Source organism: Procambarus clarkii, chromosome 9 (assembly GCF_040958095.1).
Source record: "Procambarus clarkii isolate CNS0578487 chromosome 9, FALCON_Pclarkii_2.0, whole genome shotgun sequence".
Taxonomy (NCBI): Eukaryota; Metazoa; Arthropoda; class Malacostraca; order Decapoda; family Cambaridae; genus Procambarus; species Procambarus clarkii.
In genome coordinates this window covers 19708561-19721888 of record NC_091158.1, presented here as the reverse complement: position 1 = coordinate 19721888, position 13328 = coordinate 19708561, and the positions used below count along the sequence as shown (strand labels likewise).

Below are 13328 nucleotides of genomic sequence, written 5' to 3'. Positions count from 1 at the left end.
TCCCGCAGCCTTTCCTCATAACTCATGCCTCTTAGTTCTGGGACTAGTCTAGTAGCATACCTTTGGACTTTTTCCAGCTTCGTCTTGTGCTTGTGTGTGTGTGTGTGTGTGTGTGTGTGTGTGTGTGTGTGTGTGTGTGTGTGTGTGTGTGAGGAGGGGCGTGCGCGCCTGAGTGTGTCAAGCGAGGGGGGCGCGCTTGGGTCAGTATGGCAGTAAAGGAGCAGGAGGAGGTGGTGCGGGGGATGTTAACATGTATATGATCACAGAGTCCACACTGGGTTACCCGACATATCCTCACACCCACCATCTCCACGACACCAATTTACCCAACCACTTGGGCCAGACGGTCTCGCTTCATGCAGTTTTTTAAGTTTTGCCCCGAGGCGAGAGTTTATTGGGCAGCGTCACTCATCTTGTGAGTGGACACACCGCCATAGCAGCATGTACAACACTCCCCAATAGGAAGAAAACCCGCTGGGTTGTTCATCCTGTCACTTGTACCCAGACACAGCTGGGACTTGCTTAACTGTCTCAAGTGAACAGTTTAGAGGTTTCAAGCAGGTCGGGGTTCACTCCCTAACCGTCCAAGTGGTTGGGCACCATTCCATACCCCCGTCCCATCCCAAATCATTAGCCGGATCCTTTCCAAGTGCTATATAGTCGTGATAGCTTGGCGCTTTCTGCTGATAGTTCCCTTCCCTATGGCCAGCTTCACCACCGACACCGCTAGACCTATCAGGTACCAGTATGACTCCAAAACATGTCAACACCTTGGTTTTACACGCAGAAATAACAATAGCGTGATGCATCAAATGAACAAATCCACAAGGGCCGTGACGAGGATTCGAACCTGCGTCCGGGAGCATCCCAGACACTGCCTTCGAATCCTCGTCATGCAGGTTCGAATCCTCGTCACGGCCCTTGTGGTTTTCTTCAGCTTGGTTTGACTTTACATACGAATAGTTACCAACACAACAGCCGAAAGTCTGTTATTATGGTACAATTTTATGTATATTATGGTACAATTTTTTGTTAATTATTCAGAGATATAGTGTCATTGCCTCATTACTTGGTGTCCATACCGCCCAGAGGCATGGGGTGTCCCTCAATTAAGATTCCCTGTCCTATAGTGGCTTCCTGACGTCCCAAACGCCAAGAAACTACCGTACTAAAATGCCCTTATTCTAACCAACCAGAGATCCCACGAACAGAAAACGGGACATTATGTTAATTTCAAGAGTCGCTGCTATTTTCCAGCACGACTGTTCTTGACCTTAGGTAACGTCTACGTCAAAATACGACCTGCTATTGGGAGGACGGGTTACTCAGACACCAGCCCGTCCTCCTAAGGTCTCCCAACGTTAAGAAAACGGTCAATTTAAAGTGTCCTCTCCTAACCTACCAGAGGACCCCCACGAACAGAAAACGGGACAGTACGTCACTTTCGCCAGCCGCTTCCATCTCCTATTACGACAATGTCTGGCCTTATGTAACGCATACGAGCGAAAAGCGACGTTCTTTGTAGAAGGACAGGGAGGACAGGGAGGACAGGTAGGAGGACAGGTAGCAGGACCGGTAGGAGAACAGATAGGACAGGTAGGAGGACAGGGAGGACAGGTAGGAGAACAGATAGGACAGGTAGGAGGACAGGTAGGAGAACAGATAGGAGGACAGGTAGGAGAACAGATAGGACAGGTAGGAGGACAGGTAGGAGAACAGGGAGGACAGGTAGGAGAACAGGGAGGACAGGTAGGACAGGTAGGAGAACAGATAGGACAGGTAAGAGGACAGGAAGGAGAACAGGTAGAACAGGTAGGACAGGTAGGACAGGTAGGACAGGTAGGAGGACAGGTTTAGGACACAAAGTGCCGGACTCTACCGTCATACTCAGGCTCCAACGCACTTATACTCGTGTTTAGAATTTGTTTATAAATGATGAGTTAGTACAAGGATTATACAGCTCACTTTGGTGTCTGTATTAAAGGATGGACATAACTCACTTCCAAACACAGAGAAACATGACAAGCTGATCCCAGGATTTAGAAAGCTTACGAAGAGATTAAAAAGTTTAGTTTTCATTATATAGAAAATATAAAATACAAGGGGTCGATATAATACGTAAATATATGAAAGAGTATAACAAAATTAATATAAAGATTTAAAATATCAATACAAAATATAACACGAAAGAACGGATATAAATAGTACAAGTTTAACATGAGGAAAGATCTGATATACATTCATATATACATACATATATACATTACATATATATATATGTATATGATGTCGGGTGTAAATTTGTTGGTGTTTCATATAGGCCAATAAGCCTTCTATAGTTTCCTTTATTGTGTCTTCTTATTTACTGGTAAATAAGATTTTATATTTTTACTGATAAATAAGGGTAGATAAAGACCATTGATGGTCATGGTGATGATTGTGAGGTTCATTGTGTTTGATGATGATAATATTGATGATGATATTGTGATGAAGGTTTATCACTATCTGACAACTACTTCTCCTCTCTCGATGAATCTTATCCTCCGTAAATCAACAAATGCATAAGGGCCGTGATGAGGGTTCGAACCTAAGCCCGGGATGATCCCAGACGCTGTCTTATTCACATCATATGAATTGATTCATATGACTCATATGAATCGCATTATTCATATCTATAGCCATCACGCTATTGTGATTTCTGTGTGTGTGTTATCGTCCGTACCTTGTTATCTTCCTCCCTCCTTCCCTCTCGATTCAGAACTTCCATCTAGCTTCCCTCATCCCTCTTCTCTCAACCCTTATCTCTCCTTCCCCACAAAATATCACAGTAAATTTTCTCTCATATTGCTCTCTCTCCCTTCATATCCGGGTGACTCTTCCACCCTCCACACCAATATATCTCATCTCTCTATATTCTCTATATTCTCTCTCTCTCTCTCTCTCTCTCTCTCTCTCTCTCTCTCTCTCTCTCTCTCTCTCTCTCTCTCTCTCTCTCTCTCTCTCTCTCTCTACCTCTCTCTCTCTCTCTCTCTCTCTCTCTCTCTCCCACTCTTCAAGAACAGAAATAAATGACTGATGGAGACAGGAGAGAGAGAGAGAGATGAGGCAGGCCAGGAACAAGCCCAGGGCCTGACAGCTGAGTAGACAGCGCTTTGGATTCGTAGTCCTGAGGTTCCGGGTTCGATTCCCGGTGGAGGCGGAAATAAATGAGCAGAGTTTCTTTCACCCCTGATGCCCCTGTTATCTAGCAGTAAATAGGTACCTGGGAGTTAGACAGCTGCTACGGGCTAATTCCTGGGGGTGTGTGTAACAAAAAGGAGGCCTGGTCGAGGACCGGGCCGCGGGGACGCTAAGCCCCGAAAAAATCTCAAGATAACCTCAAGAGAGCATGGCCATGACCAGGGGCCAGCCTGGGCCATGCTGGCCATAGCAGGCTGGGGAAGGGTGGGGTGGGTGGGGTTTTAGGAGGGGGGAGATGCTGTACTCACCTAGTTGTGCTTGCTACGGGGGGTTGAGCTATAAACACCATAACATGTCTGAAGGGTCGAGCCATTCTATCAACCAACAGATTGCTGGGTATTCGAGCTTGTATACATGCACATCTTGGTGAGTACACACACACACGCGCGCGCGCGCACGCACACACACACACACACACACACACACACACACACACACACACACACACACACACACACACACACACACACACACGGAAGACAGAAGCGTAAGGGGAGATATGATCACTACCTACAAAATTCTCAGAGGAATTGACAGGGTAGCTAAGGATAAACTGTTTAACACGGGTGGTACGCGAACAAGGGGACACAGATGGAAACTGAGTCCCCAAATGAGCCACAGGGACGTTAGAAAGAACTTTTTCAGTGTCAGAGTAGTTAACGGATGGAATGCATTAGGCAGTGATGTGGTGGAGGCTGACTCCATAAACAGTTTCAAGTGTAGATATGATAGAGCCCAGTAGCCTCAGGACCCTGTACACCAGAAGTCTAACAGTTTAGAGGCGGGACCAAAGAGCCAGAGCTCAACCGCCCGGCAAGCACAACTAGACGAGTACACAACAATAATACAGTATAGTAAAGCAATAGGCAGCGAGGTAACGCAATAGTGGTGATGTTGCTCCGTCCATCACGCCAGACACGAATGGTCACGACCTTGGCACAAATTACCCTGTTTGTACCTTGTTACGCTTTTTGTAATGTGTTTCATGTCCAGTGTTCTGGTCAGTATATTTGGATCTCATTACTTACAGTGTCCCTTGCGTCCATGGGACAGAGTGGCGGGGGCGTGTACAGCACAACCGCCTTAACAGACTACTCTAAAAATGTTGCTTCCGGCAAAATTAAAATGGAGATTAATTCAATTATTGTTGTTTTATTATTTTAATGAATTCATTGTTTGATTATTTTATTTTTTTCCTGTAGCCAGTTGATGGCATTTCCGCGTTGGAACGTTATACCTTTATACTCTGACTGCCTCACATGTTTGGTAGTGAGGTTCTCTTTTTAACACGTACTAACACATTACCTTGCCCTGTCTGCCTCTTTGTCTGTCCCCTGACTGCCTGTCAGTCTGTGTTGGCGTGTCTCTCTGACAGACCACGTCTGTCTGTCTACCCGTCTTCTATTGTTTCACTGCTAATGCTTCAACTATTAATACAGTTGATGTGGAAAAAACTTAGGCTAGAGTGAGGGAGAACTGGGTCTCCCCCCCCCCCCATCACAGAAATCATCTATTCTTGTACATTAGGAACGCAAGTTGACCGTGATTTAATATATCACGGTGGAAGTATCTACACAGGAATTTTCCGCTGCTTTCCAAAAGTCTCAAATAATATATATATATATATATATATATATATATATATATATATATATATATATATATATATATATATATATATATATATATATATATATATATATATATATACAAATACCCACACCCAGCTGCCAACAACAAATATATTATATACATTACAATGCTTTCCTGTTCCGTTCCTTCCCTGCCCCATTCCAACTGCCTTACCATCCCAACCATTCCCTCAACTCCATTCCCATCCCCTGCCCTCGCTGACTTAATTACACCGAACACTCTATTAATTACCTGGGAAAATCTGTCAGGTGGCCGCCCGTGTCTGTCTGTCAGGCTCAATTTTTGGAATCTTGTTTCAAGTTAGCTGTCAAGTCCGCGAAGCCCGCCACCTTGCCCGACGCATTTGACAGATTTATGTGGGTCCCCAAACGGCTCTTGAGGTCAAGTGTGGGGTCAAGTTTGAGGAGAAGAGGTGTAAGGGGGAGGCCATTCTCTGGGGAGAGGAGAATGACGGAGGAACACCCTCTGTACACACCGTCCGGTTTTGACTGAGACGGGAGCGTGTAATTGTCGACTGTCCTGTGTTTTTTTTTTTCATTTTGAATCGTCTGACCACGTGTATAATGAATAAATAGACGTTAGTGTTTTGGATTACCAGCGGGTGTGTTGCCCATGTGAGAGCGTAGGCGTGTGGGTTGTGTGAGTGCGTGTGTGGGGGAGGTGCGTTTGAGTGCGTTGATGCGTGAAAGTATGTAAGTGCGTGTGTAGGAACAGGCGTATATAAGTGTGTGCGAGTGAATGCTAGCGTGCATGTGAATGCGAGGGTGAGCGAGTGTGTGTGCGTGTGTAGATAATAAGGAATGCCAATGTTTGTTTGGAATGTGTGTAAATAATAAGGAATGTTTGACACAGAAGACAACCTAAGCAACAGGACTCACCACACCACCAACTTCCTCATCCTTAACCTTCTTCCCCAAATAGATTGCTGCTGAATATGTCGACGGCATCTTATACCACATTAGTTGAGATTTAATAAACTTAAGGAGTTTCCTGGAATACTGCGGGGAATACAGAACATCACGAACCGCTGCTATTAATTCATGTTTTGAATGAATAATACAATGCATACGTGTGTGTGTGTGTACTCACCTAGTTGTGTCTGCAGGATCGAGCATTGACTCTTGGATCCCGCCTTTCGAGCATCGGTTGTTTACAGCAATGACTCCTGTCCCATTTCCCTAACATACCTGGTTTTGAAATTATGAATTATATGTGTGTGTGTGTGTGTGTACTCACCTAATTGTGCTTGCGGGGGTTGAGCTCTGGCTCTTTGGTCCCGCCTCTCAACCGTCAATCAACTGGTGTACAGATTCCTGAGCCTATTGGGCTCTATCATATCTACATTTGAAACTGTGTATGGAGTCAGCCTCCACCACATCACTTCCTAATGCATTCCATTTACTGTGTGTGTGTGTGTGTGTGTGTGTGTGTGTGTGTGTGTGTGTGTGTGTGTGTGTGTGTGTGTGTGTGTGTGTGTGTGTGTGTGTGTGTGTGAGTGTGTGTGTGTGTGTGTTGAGGCTTTGCAACATTCAGAACTACAGATGGTTGACTAACATGTGTACGACCCATTGCCTTCCAAATGTATTAATGAACGTGGAGCAGTACAGTCAATATCAGTGTGGTCGTGAGCTGGCCGCCTCTGCAACCTCTCAGATTCTTGCTCAACCATAGACCCTCTTGATGATGCTGACTTAGAGCACAACAGCCCGATGGATCAACGAGAACATTTAGGAGCAATACAAGAGGCTCGAACTCTGGCCCCACCCCAGGCCTCCCCAGCTAAAGGTAACACCACAATTGATAAGAAAACACCTTTCCTTACTGATAATAATCATACATTAATCTTAACACACATGATCAGACTTGAAGTTTTAAACCCCCAAGTGTCTATTTTCTTTATCTTTTGTTGCTATCTATTCTTTGTCTCAATTTCATATTTCACCACTATCTCCCCCTCTCCAATTTCTATTAGGCCTTTTGCAGTTTTCTGTATTCATGTTAACTGTTATTGCATACTTCTTCCCTTCCGCCTCACATTGTTATCTTATATATTGACTACGACTCTTGCTGTACACGAGGTGATAACGGTCCACGACCCACCCCAAACATCGCCACTTCCCATATTTACGAATGTACGTGATGCGTGTCTGGGGAATCTTTCATGCAGTAGGCTACGGAGTGCCGCATTAATGCTACTCATTGTTTCGTTAAATGTTGCAAGTTGAGTAGGTAACGTATGTTGATGATACAGCTTATCCGCCGGTGTTTGTGTCAGAGGGGTGAAGAGTAACGCAGATGTGTGCGTATTATTCCCCGCCTCGGCCACTTCTCCGGGGAGGGAGGAGAGTTATAGCAGTCGTTAACTAATGTCTGCGGCCGAGAGGCTGTTAGTGTGAGGCTGTGTTGGGGGTTGTGACTGAGGGAGGAGCGGGGGGAGGTGGAGGATCTATTGACATGGTTGACAGAGGAACTGTGTTGGTGCTGAGAGAGAGAGAGAGAGAGAGAGAGAGAGAGAGAGAGAGAGAGAGAGAGAGAGAGAGAGAGAGAGAGAGAGAGAGAGAGAGAGAGAGAGAGAGAGAGAGAGAAACTGGTTTGCCCGAGTGTAACCATTTTTGACACAAGTTCTGAAATGATTGATTGGTGGTGCTGAAGGGAATAGGGATGGGATGGGGGATGGAATGGGGGATGGGGCTAGAAACAGTTTGCTCCAAGTCACACTGTTCGCCAACAATCTGTGTGTTTGAAGGGATATTTGGAGTCGCGTGTGTTTGAAGGGATATTTGGAGTCGCGTGTGTTTGAAGGGATATTTGGAGTCGCGTGTGTTTGAAGGGATATTTGGAGTCGCGTGTGTTTGAAGGTATATCTGGAGTTGCGAGGGATTGAGATCCACGAAGGCGAGTGTGTGGAGACGACAGCGCCGCCTGAAGGAGTCGTTGGTGTAATGGGAATACTTGGAGTGTTTGGGGAGAGTCATCGCCAGAAACACTGGCTGCATGGTTGCTACACCTCCAGAAATTCCTGCAGACACGGCACAAGGATTGTGTGTGGCCTTGTCTCGGTAAATATAATAATGGTGTCAGTGAATACGTGAACACCTCGCCATGTTGTTCTGTGCTCATCCTCAGTGATAATAAAAGATCAGCAACGTTTCGAACTAATAAACCTAATGCAGGAATGTTTCGAACTAATAAACCTAATGCACGAACGTTTCGAACTAATTAAGCTAATGCAGGAACGTTTCGAACTAATAAACCTAATGCAGGAACGTTTCGAACTAATAAAACTAATGCAGGAACGTTTTGAACTAATAAAACTAATGCATGAACGTTTCGAACTAATAAACCTAATGCATGATCGTTTCGAACTAATACAACTAATGTATGAACGTTTCGAACTAATAAAACTAATGCATGAACGTTTCGAACTAATAAAACTAATGCAGGAACGTTTCGAACTAATAAAACTAATGCATGAACGTTTCGAACTAATAAAACTAATGCAGGAACGTTTCGAACTAGTATAACGAATGAAACTGTGCTTCAACAGGATGAAAAGTGAAATGATTTCAACTAATAAAGGCGCAAAAATGACAATTTTGAACAAACAACGCGCAAGCGGAACAGTTTTGTACTAATTGGGGAGCAAGCAATTAGTGTTTGAAATACTAGAACACATGCCAGGTTGTTTAAATCAGGAGGCAAGCAAGCGTGAACTAAATTTAAACAACGCATGCCACTGCGTTTGCTTGAATGGACGCACCCAGAGGAGCGCCTCACGCTAATAGAGAAATATGAATTGCCGTTTAACATTAATCCCTGAAGGAGTAATCTGGACCAGTGTGTGGGTAGAGCCACATGGAGAAGCAACAACCCACACAGACCAGTGTGTGGGTAGAGCCACATGGAGAAGCAACAACCCCCACAGACCGGTGTGTGGGTAGAGCCACATGGAGAAGCAACAACCCCCACAGACCAGTGTGTGGGTAGAGCCACATGGAGAAGCAACAACCCACACAGACCAGTGAGTGTGGGGTAGAGAGACAGGGAAGAGGATCCACACAAACCAATCTCCCCTGAGCGCGGAAACCGGTTCAACTGTGATAGACACATGGAAACAAAGCAGAGGGGGGAGGGGAGGAGGGGGTGGCTAGGCTTATTTTAAGAGTTCCCAGGCTCTCACTGACAGGCTGGCCAGTGAGAGCCAGGGAGAGAGCCGCTCCCAACCTCTCTCCCCCCTAGCTTCACACGAAACCCAAGCTACAGCTTCAAGTTAAACCACGGACGGTAGGTAGGTAAACCACGAATGCCAGTTAAGCCATGAACAACTATTACGCCACCGGAAGGTAGTTAAAACTAACGCGTAACTAAATTGGTAACGGTACTGACAACAGAGACAACGTACTGTTGGTACTAAGAGTACAAACAGAGGCCTGGAGCTGGACATAAGCGGGCAAGGGACGATACTTTTCAGAAACTAGGCCTAAGCCTTTTTGACATTACAATATGGTTCATAAAAGTCAGTCACTGTGTGTGCTGACATTTATATGGGGATTTACCCTGACCAATGGTAAAGCACAGGGGAGAATTACCATCACCAACACGGGAGGGTGACTATAATTAACGGGGGGATTTATCCTCACCAATATGAGGGATTTACTATCACCAATATGGAGGATATACCCTCAGAACGGGGGATTTACCATCAGAAACACGAGAGATTTACCCTTAACACGGGGTATTTATCGTCACCAACACGGGTGATTTACCCTCAACACGCGGGATTTACCATCACTAATACTGGGATTAACCATCACCAACACTGGGATTTACCATCACCAACACTTGGATTTACCACCACCAACACGGGGATTAACCACCACCAACACTGGGATTTACCATCACCAACACGAGGGATTTACCATCACCAACACGAGGGATTTACCATCACCAACACGAGGGATTAACCACCACCAACACTGGGATTTACCATCACCAACACGAGGGATTTACCATCACCAACACTGGGATTAACCATCACCAACACGAGGGATTAACCAACACCAACACTGGAATTAACCATCACCAACATGAGGGATTAATCATCACCAACACTGGGATTTACCTGGCGAAACAACACCAATCGACTGTTGTCGAGATCCATAATCATATTCCTACCTGAAGCTTCTCCAGCCAGCTCATTAGCAGTGAAGGTGAGGCCGACGGTCACCCAAGTCACCTTCAGAGAACTCCTCCCTGGAAGAAAGCCTTTGACACCATCGCAGCGGAGTGCAAGTGGTGAGTGCAAGTGGTGAGTACAGGTGGTGAGTGCAGGTGGTGAGTACAGGTGGTGACTGCAGGTGGTGAATGAGGTGAAGGGGGGCCACCTACCTGGGCTTCTGGGCGGTGCTCCTCAACGAGGCTGTTGGCGGGGGCGGCTCTGGTCGTCCCGCGGTAGTTAATTGCTTAATTAGATGGTCATTGAGTGCGTGCCGAGCAGGTAGGTGTTTTTAAGAGTGCGTCGTGGGCGGCTCGGCCAGATCTCTCACTCACTCACTCACTCAATACCCACAATCCCTGCACTTGTCAACAAGTCCCACCTCAAGCGTTACTCACTCGTCGTCAAAGTTGCACCTCAAGCGCCGCCCACTCATTAAGTCCCACCTCAAGCGCCATTCGTCAAGTTCCACCTCAAGCTCCTCTCACTTGTCAACTTCCACCTCGAAAGCTCTACTCCCTCGTCAAGTCTCACCTCAAGCACCACTCACTCGTCAAGTTCCAACTTAAGCGCGGCTGATTCCTCCAACTTGAGCGTCAGCGAACTTCCACAAAGTCGAACTTAAGGGGAAAAATCGACGCGAACAATTTCTGTGTGAAGCCAAAGGTTAGATTCCCCAGACGAAAGTGCGATACTGAGGCCCACTAAAGCGTTTATTATATACTGAAGAAACGGCCGTACAAGTGTCAGCATCGAGTGGGAAAAGTCCTCGAGGAGTAGCGAGGAAGAGTGCGAATGTGTGTGGAGGGGTAGCCCGGCTGGTGATAAGAGGCAGGGGAGGAGCGACACACCCTCCCACTACCACAACCAGCGAGCAACTGGATAGAAGGGGGGCTTCACCCACACTTATAACAGCGGCAAACAGCTGCGCATCGGCACGCGCCTACCCTACCTTGGCCGACTTATAGCCGATAAAACTCTTTTTTAGAGGCTCTGCGGAGGGACGTTTGGAGGGGGCCCCGCGAATGGTAGGGGTGAAGGGGAGGAGAGGAGAGGGGGGAGGGAAGATTTGGAACATTGGGAGTGTGGGGCAGGTGGCTTAGGCTGCCGGAGAGGTGAGAGAGAGAAGGGGGCAGCTGAACAACACATTAGGCCACCAGCTGGGAGGTGTGCCAGGTATGGTGAGCCAGGTGGTGGTGGTGGTGGTGGTGGCGCAGGTGGTGAAGGTAGTAGCGATGGTGTTGGTACTTATCTAACAGAACATACCTAACAGGCAGTGGCTACGGGGGTGGGAGTAAGACCTAGCTCTTCATGCCCCGCCTACTGGCCTTTTTGTACCTGTTGCTTTTTTTTGCTTTGTTTCTAGTGTTGTAGTTATTTATCGAATTTGGCTTTAAAGTTGTGGAAGGTGGTGGACTCTACAACTTCTTCTTACAGTGCAATTCCCTTGTTTACATTCTGTACAAAGTACGAGTATTTCATTTAATTTCTTTGAATCATCTGCTTCTCCAGCATTTATGTTATCTTTTTATACTTTCTCCAACTTTAAAAGACTATCCTTGTCCATCGCATCTTTTTACCTCAGTATCTTGCATATAGTAATCATATCCAGTCTGTTCCTTATCACCTCTAGGATTGTGAGACAGTTTCCTCGTAGCCCTATATAAAGTTTAATTATGTGCTTCCGGGGGGCGTTGATTCCATGCCGGTGCAGCATGCTTTAGTATTACCCTCACATAGGCTGTAGATTGTCTGGAAAACTCCTTATTTTGATTTTAAATGTTCTAATTTTTGTCAGGTTCTTATATACCGGCGATATTACCATCATTACATGTGCCTCTGGTGTTAGTGTTGGAAATATATCCATTCCCACGTCTTGTTTCCTCTCAGACTGGGTCAGGTGGTGGAGGTGGGCCAGGTGGTGGTAGAGGGCTAGGTGGTGGTAGAGGGCTAGGTGGTGGTAGTGGACCGGGTGGTAGTGGGCCAGGTGGTGGTGGTGAGGTGGTAATGTGGAGATGCTAACCCCCATCTCACACATTCTCATATAGTCAACCACATGCATCATTTACAATCCCCCTCCGAATGTAAAGATATTAAACCCTGAACGTAAACAAATATAAAATGAATGTCACTTACTGACAACACCCGCGAGAGAGACACAGGATAAACTGGGAAGCAGAGGTCTGCCGCCTCACAAAAACGTTAACTCCTCGCCTGTTGAGAACGCCACCGACCTGCATATCAATTTTTAAATCTTGCCATAACTCCGCCTGCCTCGCAGCTGCAGTTGCGTCACATCTGTGTATGAGAAAGAAGATATTAGTGCTCAGAGCGCTCCGCTGTGAAGAAAATGTTAGGCGTCTCTGCATCGGGTGTATGGAGCAGGTGTCATGGCTGATGGAAGGTGATGGAATGACTTTGAAAGGGGATTTGATTCGGCTTGAGCCGTGGGGGGGTTTCTCCTAGCCTGCCTTGAGCCTTCCTTTTGAGGATCAGGTTCCAGCTGCCTGTTTGAGGATGTACAATGTGCTCGCAGGCTCCAGCAGCAACTCCTTTCAGTCTCCGCCTATGTCCCTAATATGTCAAGGAATATATATCTCCCTTGTTGATTTTATAGGTAAGTACCTTGTATACCGTGATCATGTCCTCCCATGTTTATTTTCTTCCGGTTGAATTTCCATGGTGCATTCTACTGTTACAATATTTGCTAACCGACTCTGACTTAGTAATCATTCGAAATAAGGCATATACACTCCATTTCGCATCTTATTTATTTTTTAATGTGTATGTATGTATATATATATATATATATATATATATATATATATATATATATATATATATATATATATATATATATATATTTATTGGCACACTTATAGCAATTATATTCGAAGAGATGCGTTAAAAATTTGGGTTTGTGCATACATAACAAAAAAATGGAGAATTAGCCTAGTGATGGAGAATTAACCTACGCAATTAGCCCACTTGCGATCAAAGGTTTACTTTAATTTATACTAGTTTTTGATCAGTGATAATTTTCCACACTATTTTACAAGATATCTTATTCTTACATCCCCAAGATTTTCCTGAGACAGGCACGCACAACGCCTCGGTTTTGGAGATAACATTACAATTAAGGGCTATTGTATATAGTAACAATTATGGATCAGGTTAACATCTGCCTCTGGGTTACAATAGCTGGGAATGGATATAGTAA

At 45.6% G+C, this 13328-nt stretch overlaps 2 protein-coding genes across 4 annotated transcripts in view; both read right to left on the bottom strand.

Moving 5' to 3' along the window:
- Positions 1-13328, bottom strand: part of LOC123766142 (uncharacterized) — a 165425-nt gene that overhangs the window by 69352 nt on the left and 82745 nt on the right. Inside the window, exon 2 of one of the 3 annotated variants that reach the window (XM_069321241.1) lies at positions 12245-12406. The gene's annotated coding sequence lies outside the window, so the exon portion shown is untranslated. Of the gene's footprint in view, positions 1-10068; positions 10249-10281; positions 10983-12244; positions 12407-13328 lie in introns of those variants that run through there. The other 2 variants (XM_045755031.2, XM_069321242.1) reach the window with 2 other exon arrangements.
- Positions 1-13328, bottom strand: part of LOC138362832 (microtubule-associated protein 6-like) — a 53868-nt gene that overhangs the window by 7469 nt on the left and 33071 nt on the right. The gene's annotated exons all lie outside the window — the stretch shown is intronic.